The sequence below is a fragment of the Vigna radiata genome, chromosome 1 (genome assembly GCF_000741045.1).
Source record: "Vigna radiata var. radiata cultivar VC1973A chromosome 1, Vradiata_ver6, whole genome shotgun sequence".
Classification (NCBI taxonomy): Eukaryota; Viridiplantae; Streptophyta; class Magnoliopsida; order Fabales; family Fabaceae; genus Vigna; species Vigna radiata.
The window spans coordinates 22,983,090-22,991,561 of NC_028351.1; positions in this window are offsets into that span (position 1 = coordinate 22,983,090).

Sequence of the window (8,472 nt, forward strand, 5' to 3'; positions counted from 1 at the left end):
TAGAATTATTTGTCATGGTCTCGACTTGTAACATATGTGAATATCAGTTGTCCATTTAATTTAAGAGATGATTGTTATAATTATCTAAACTTGTGAATACTAATGGTACATTAAGTAAGGAGTTATTTTTCCATTAGCACCATTCCTAAGTTAACATTTAATTTCGTTAAAATAATTAATCAAAAAATATTTTGAAAATAAAAAACTACAAGTATAAATAATAATAATAATAATAATAATAATAATAATAATAATAATAATAATAATAATAATAATAATAATAATAAAAAAGTAGTAGTTGGTTCAAAGTAATGTAAAAAGGGGAAATGCATATTTGCTTATTATAATAATTAAATAGTAAAAGTATTTCTCTTAAAAATAGTTCTTTGTAAAAATTTAGCTTTAGCTTATAATAAAATGAATTTAAAATAAAATAAAAGGATGCTAAGACAAAAGAAATATTTTTCTTGATATATTTATTTAGTTTTTTTTTCTAAAGTTCTAGAGGACCTCCTAGGAATGTGTGCAAAACTTAAGAGAAAAATGAAGGGGAGACACTCTGCTCCGAGGATATCATCGGTTCATCTCAAGGTGGACCCAAAAGCTTTGTCTTGTAAGGTAAGTTACAGCATGCTCTTTTTCTAATGGAGTTTTTTTATTATTTTTTTTTTCTTTCATGTTCTTTTTAGCAATTATAAAAGAGTTTATAATAAAATTATGGTATTAGCACAATATAGAAAATTTTCTAATACGGTTTAAAAAGGAATTTTTATTAGGTTGTAGAATTGGTAAAAAATTAGGAAATATAAAAAGTATTAACATTTTATATTTTTTTTAAAATTAATATAGAAAATATTACTTTTTATCTAATCTTAATTCCATCGCCAAGAATTCAAAATTCACATAATTCAAAAACTCTATAAATCCGTATGTGGCGACCTCTTATGAACAACCTCCACCACATATTCTAATGGTTCCTTCACTAACTCCTCAACCAATTTCCCTCCAAAGGATATGAAAAGCCCGTTCCAAAGTAACACTTCATCATTGTTTCGCTCTCTTTGTCACCATGGTCTAACCTCTTCCTTCCATCAACAACAATGCCCAATTTGGTACTAAACCTTTTACTATTTGTATCTCTTGAAGCTCTAAGTCGAGAAACACTTTAGCTTCATGTGCATGACGGCGAGGGACTACATGTGGCGGAGCTAGTCCACTGTGACGTAGTATATGCGGTTGAGGAGAACAATGGCATAGGTGGCAGGAGGGGGAGGAAACATGGGTGACAAGAAATGGTGGTGTAGGAGAAAAAGATTTGGTTCAAATCTAATTCACATAAGAGAAAGAGGTGAGAACGAGGAAGGGGAAAGAGGAGAATGAAGGTTAGGAATTTGAGAACCATCTATTTACAAATAAAAATAAATAAAAACTACTTTATATACCAATTATAATTAAAATCGATGTAGAAATTTTCTTATTTATTACAAAAACGTCATCGTGTTCAATTTCTATACCAATTATAACTAAAACCTGAACAAGATCATATGTTGGTGCTTCTAGGAAGAAAACGAGAGAGAAGCATCACAAACCTCAACATAAATCTATGTGGGTGTTTCCAAAGATAAAAGAAGAAAAAAAACTACAAAAACTTTGTTTTTCATTGGAGAAACAAGTTCCGCACAATGCAAAAAGCAATAATAACTTTCAAGGGTAAGTAAAAATGACGAAAATAATCATATTCAGGATAATATCAGCTTCAATTCAGATAAAAACATAAAATATACTAATATAGAATATGGTTTCTTAGAATAATCATAACCTAAAGTGTGATAATATAACTTTAAGCTACGGTTGCTTTAGAGAATCTTAGTTTATATATGCTACGATTTTATTTAAATTCTAATTTATATTTTGAAATATATCATAGCTTTTTCGCTATTATCAACATATGCTATGTTTTCTCTATAATCATAGCTTTTTTAGTGTAACTAATATATAGATTTGCACTAGTGAAGAACATAGTGTTTAAATCACTTAATGCTAACCAATTAATTCTAGAATTTTGTCTCATCAAGGCCTTTTATGTGAAGCTTGTCCTTTGTCCTTTTTAGTTACATAAACAAGTGTGATTTGATGCTTGTCCAGTCTATCTTTGTCATCCAATTTATCTAATTCACCAATGTTTTCCATAATTTGTTATCTTTTTCATTTTACATCTCCAAAAACTTTCATATTCCATATTTTTAGGTATTGTTTCAATCTTTTTAAGTTCTCTTTTAATATTATCATGTGTTTCATTAGATATTTTGTAGAACCGAGGACTAACTTTTTGACTCTAGAATCACGTGCTCCACTTGCTCTTTTAGCCTGAACTGCTCGGTTTTAGTCTGACCACTCAGTTGCCTTAGTCTGACGAATGGGGGGAGGTACATGCAAAAGACATTCTGACACTCAAGTTAGGCGTGTGGTGTGGAGCTTTTGCTCACAAATGAATATTCAGTGAATTGTTAGCACTATTGAGTATTTTTTAGCATGAGTTGAACGTGAGTAGGACGTACCTGGCTGTTGGCCCTAACCTTATATTTATAAGTCATCTCATGCATCCTAAACAGATACATGCCCAATAAAATAAAAACAGACTTACCTTTAGATTCCTCAATTGCTGCAAGAAACCAATGGGAGAAATGAAGAATGTGCTTGCTGAGGCCCGAGATAGTTGACCCAGACTTCCTACGCCTCACATTTTGGGAACTTCTGAATGATGAACCACCTTATTGACATTGTTTCGTGTTAATTTCCAAATTATACCGGGGAAATGTTTTCACAGATTTATAATTTCCTACTAGAGTATTTGAATTATATTGTTTCTTCTTTTTCTTTTCATTTTTATTTTCTTTTTCTTAATTTGTTTTATCTAAAATAATTCAATTAAAAAAAAACTAAAAATATGGCTCAACGTCCAAGATACCCTAGAGGACTCAAACTGGTTACCAAATCTTGGAGAACCAAGGAGAAGTTCAAGAATGAAGGGATGAAAGTTGATATCCAACAATTAAAGGGGCAAATGAGCCAAACCCTACAGGTCCTGAATGCCTTGAAAAACCTTGGGGATTCGTGCACACCAAGACCACAATAAAGAGTTCTAATGGCCCAAAATTTCCCCTCATATGGCCTTCCCCCGAACTACACTCCACTCTTAAAAGTGGACTCGAGACAAGTTTGCATTAAAAAAAATTATGTAGTTGAAGGAGGAAACGAGCTTGGGGAAACCACTTTCATGGTCCCTAGGAAAATGATTCAGCTAAGTATTCTGAGCAAAACAATGACATAGCAACATGAGTTGAAATCTTTTCCCCATGTCATTACACCAATGGATGTTGAGGCTGACAAGCATAAATTTGAAGTGCTAGAAAAACGGTGAAGTCCATAGAAGGTGAAGGAGGCCCTAAGTTTGAAAGTATTGCAGGGCTATGTTGAATCCCAGATGTGGTGATATCTCTAAATTTTAAATCACCAAAATGTGAGAAATATAGAAGGATCACTTGTCCCAAGAACCATCTAATGATGTACGATTGGCAAATGGTTGTTCAGGCACATGATGAAAAGTTGCTAATTCATTTCTTCTAAGAGTTTGTCTCGCATGACACTAAACTAGGGCAATCAGCTTGAACCTTCATGCATCTGGTCTTGGGATGATCTGGTGGATACTTTCTTGAGGCAGTGCAAGTATAACATGGATGTGGCACCTAGTATATTAAAACTGTAGAGCTTGGTGAAGGAGTCTGAATCATCCAAAGGATATACCCAAAGGTGGAAAGATATTGTTTCTCAAGGAGAGTCTCTTATGAGTGATAACGAGATGGTTGACATATTCCTAAATACTTTGGAATCACCCTTCTATGAGCATATGGTGATCAATGTTTCCTCAAACTTTGCAAACTTGGTGATAATCAAAGAAGGATTTGAGATTGGTGTGAGGACTGAAAAGATTGCACAAAGTCATATGCACAAGTCGGGTCTAAGCATGGGAAGAGAGGAGAAGAAAGAGCTCAATCACATCTCACCGCTCAAATATCGTTGACATACTCTCCATTTGAAATAGTTCCAAGACAAAATTGGAGACTCGAACCAAACTCAACTTCTCGCCAAGTCGCTGGTTAGGAAAATGCTTGTGAATTTCACTGTTATCCCTATGACTTATGCAACGTTGCTACCAAGTCTCCTATAAAAAAAAAGGGTTTGGTCTCTACTTGTTATAAGAAGCCTTTAAATCCTTAATACATCAAGACTCATGATACAAAAGGTGATTACCATGAAGGGGTATTGGTCATTCCACCAAAAAGTGTTGGGTGTTCAAGCGCAAAGACAAACTTTGATTGATTGAGAATGATTAAAGTTTAAAGAAAGTCAACCCAACACTAAGGCAAGGCTTGAGAATGTCTCTGCAGATGCCATGAAGCAATGATGTGGGCTTTAGGACCATATAAGAAAGCATAAGTCATTGTACAAATGAATTTGATGTTGTCAAGTGTCTTACTATCATGGAAGTTTTTGGAGATTAGTGGATGAGTGTTAGATTAACACTATATCTGCAAGTCTGTAAATGTTCTATAGTATTATAATGATAACTACTATATTATATAGTTTTTATATAATTTAAGATGTCACACTAACAAATGTAGCAAATGAACAAAATTTTGATGAAGGAAGAATTTCGATCCAATTCTTAAAAAGAAAAAAAAAATTGAATCACGTTTTTAATTAATTTTTATTTGATTCAATTTAATTCTTTAATTTCTAAAAATAATCCTACTAAATCTTTTCATTAAATTAACATTAGATATCTCTTAGAATGTGGTCTAACTATTCAAACTTATACACTCTAACCAATTTAATAAAAACATCTAAATGAATCATTTATAGAAATTAAAAGACTAAATTAAATCAAATAAAAATTAGGAATATAATTAAATTTCTTACAAGAATTAGAGGGATAAAAAAGATTTTAACCTTTTTTTTAATTTGCATGTTTGATTATGAATCCATATTTATTTTCCAATTTTAGCATTTGAATCCTACTAAAAAATTATGAAAATCCTAAAGGGAAAATGTTTTTTTAACAACTTTCTTATCTACACAATTTTAACAAATGTTTTTCTTTTTAATAAAGAGATTCACTTTCTTATCTACACAATTTTTTTTTCTATTTTTGTCTTTTTATTAACTATTTTTTGAATTTAAATAATTATTTATAATAAAAAAAAATTTCAGTTTTATATTTTTAATAACTATTTTTTAAAATTTAAGTAATTAATTATACTAAAAAAATCATTTATACAATAAAAAAAAATCTATGGTAAAACTATAAAAATGATCTTTTTATAAAATCATTTTATAATTTAACAATATTTTTATTTCAATGATTTTAAATGATGTGTTTTCATGTAAATATAATAATGGTACTTATTTGATTTATATAATCATATTTTAAGTAGGTCTAAAAAGTCGAATAAACTAAGGATTCAAGCACAAGATCGGTATGAAATTAATTATTCTGATATAAAGAGAAAATAATATTTATGATATAAATATGATATTATATGACAAATGAAAAATGTAAACTCCATTAATAATATGCATATGTTAATATATATATATATATATATATATATATATATATATATATATATATATATATATATATAACTATTAAATATATGTCATTATAGGAATATATTCATTTCACAATTATTTTCACTTAGAAACATTTACTAAAATTTTCTTATGGAATTAAGTGTAAAAGAGTTTTTGTAAATGAATTTTTCCGTGATTAAATATATGTAATTATATAATAAAAAATAATAAAAAATTAAAAATTTGAAAATACTTATATAATTAGATGTATTTTTAAAATATAAATAAATAAAATTAAAAACTATACTTGCTAGTTAAATGAGCCGCATTGATTATTTTGTCACCTTATTTACACGGTAAAATATGACATTTTCTGATGGAATCCTCTCCTAGCATAAAGCACACAAGAAGAAGCTCCAAAACAGAGATGCAGCGGAATGGAAATTGGTGCAGTGAAATGGATGATTCATAGAAGGTGTTTGATGAAAGTTTGGATGAAGGTGTGGTGTGTGTATGATGCCTCCAAGCTCAGACGGCCTTCCTACTAAGGAAGGAAGCTAGAGGAGAGTATCTGAATTCCAAATTCAGAGGTGACTAAGGGATATAAGAGGCTGAGCAAGCAACTCTGCAGCATTTCATTACATCCAAAAGTGATTTCATATGCCAATACATCTCATATTTATAGTGGAAGACCTATACTATTAATGATGCAGATGACAACGGTGGAGGTGCAACAAATGCTTCAGCCAAATCACGTATCATTTGCTTGTGACGTTGCAACAGACTCACACCAACGTGGGAGTCATGTGTTTTCATGATGCAACTCCTTCATTACTAAGCTCACCCCCTCCCTTTGTGTAAAATGACTTCTTTATCCTTCTTCTTGGGTTGGTTTGGTCCATGCTAAGTCATCTAGTTGATCCATGATCTCCTAGCTTTATTAGACCTACAAAACACATATAAACATATTAAAGAGAATCCTTCTAAGACTTAGAAAAAGAAAATCAAGAAAGAGCTTTTAATAGTCCTTCTTCACTTCCCTTTCTTAGCCTTAGCTTTAGTTGATACTCCTTTGAATGGAATGCCCTCAATGGGTTTCCATCATTTTCTCCATGCCTTAATTTTTTTTCTATAATAATTTGAATTTAATTTTCAATTGTAATTATCTTTGCATTATATATGCTTCATGGAAAAATATTGTGCTTTATTAAATGTATTGTGATTTGAACAACACAACACATCAAAATTTCATTACTAACAAGTTTAGTAACATCATAATTGATTATCATAAATTTAATACATCATAATTTATTTTCATTAATTACTAACATAAATTTAATAAATTATTGTTCTGGACCCAACACTGTGCACTTATGGCCTAATACATGCTGGCAACGTGTTATATTTGGAAACAAAAGATGAAGTACGTGGAAGTGTTGAGGTTCTGAGTAGAAAGAAAAGATCAGACTCGAAGCTTCCTCTGGCGATAGAGAGAGAAGCGAGTGACGGTGGTCGGCACAGCTCCGACGCGGTGGCGAAAGACGTTGACGCAGAAGAGAAAAATGGAGCTCGTAATGAGATCGGTAAGAAAAAGTAAATCTTTTATTGTAATGATGTAATTTTGCATTGAGCATCTGTTTGTGATTTTTGTTAATGGGGAAAGGGAAAGGAACTCCATATAAATAGAGTTCCAAAGGGGGAAAACAGAAAATGGAAAAACAAAAAAACAACCAAACGGAAAAGACACTGTCCTAACACGACAGTGAGGAGAATCGGAAGATTCTCAACACCCTCCCTTCAAGCTGGACGGTATATATTGACCAGTCCAAGCTTGGGAACAATGTCTTTGAAGCAAACGCAATGCGGGAATTTGGTGAAGATGTTGGCCAGCTGTTCGTCAGATCGCACTGGGAGAAGATGGAGAAGTCCTTCTTGGATTTTTTCACGAACAACGTGACAGTCAAGCTCGATATGCTTGGTCCGTTCGTGTAAGCTCTGGTTATGAGCAATGTGACGAGCAGATTTGTTGTCGCAATATAGAACATGGACTCCAGATTCTTCAATTTAAAGATCTTGTAATAGGTAGTGGAGCCACTGTATTTCACATACAGTGGCAGCTAGGGCTCTGTACTCAGCTTCTGTAGAGGATCTAGAAACAGTTCTCTGCTTTTTAGATTTCCAGGAAATGAGAGAGGTCCCGAGGAAAATACAAAATCCTGTAGTGGATCTTCTGGTATCGGGACAGGTAGCCCAATCTGAATCACTAAAGCCTTTTAAATGCATAGAAGAATCAACAGAGAAAAATAACCCTTCACTTGGTGTAGATTTTATGTATCTGAGCACATGTTGAATAGCCCGATAATGATGTTTTGTAGGTGACTACATAAATTGGCTAAGTAAGTTAATAATGTAACATAGGTCAGGTCTAGTATTTGTAAGGTAAAGTAACTTCCCTATTAATCTTCTGTAAGGTCCAGGATCATCAAGATAACTATCCAATCTGTATAAAGGACTTGTGTCCCTCAGGAAAGGAGTAGTAGAAGGTTTGCACCCCTCCATTCCAGTTTCTTCGAGTATGTCCAAGGCATACTTTCTTTGACATAGTTGAATTCCTCTTTTAGATCTGGCAACTTCCAAACCAAGAAAATATTTGAGTTCTCCAAGATTTTTTATTCGAAATTTATTGTGTAAGAGTTCCTTGATGTAATTGATTTCTCCCATAGAATTTCCTGCCAACACAATGTCATCTACATATACAAGCAAAGCAGTGAAACAAGTGTCTGTTCGTTTAGTAAATAATGAGTGATCAGATTTTGATTGTTTGTAATCAACAGAAAT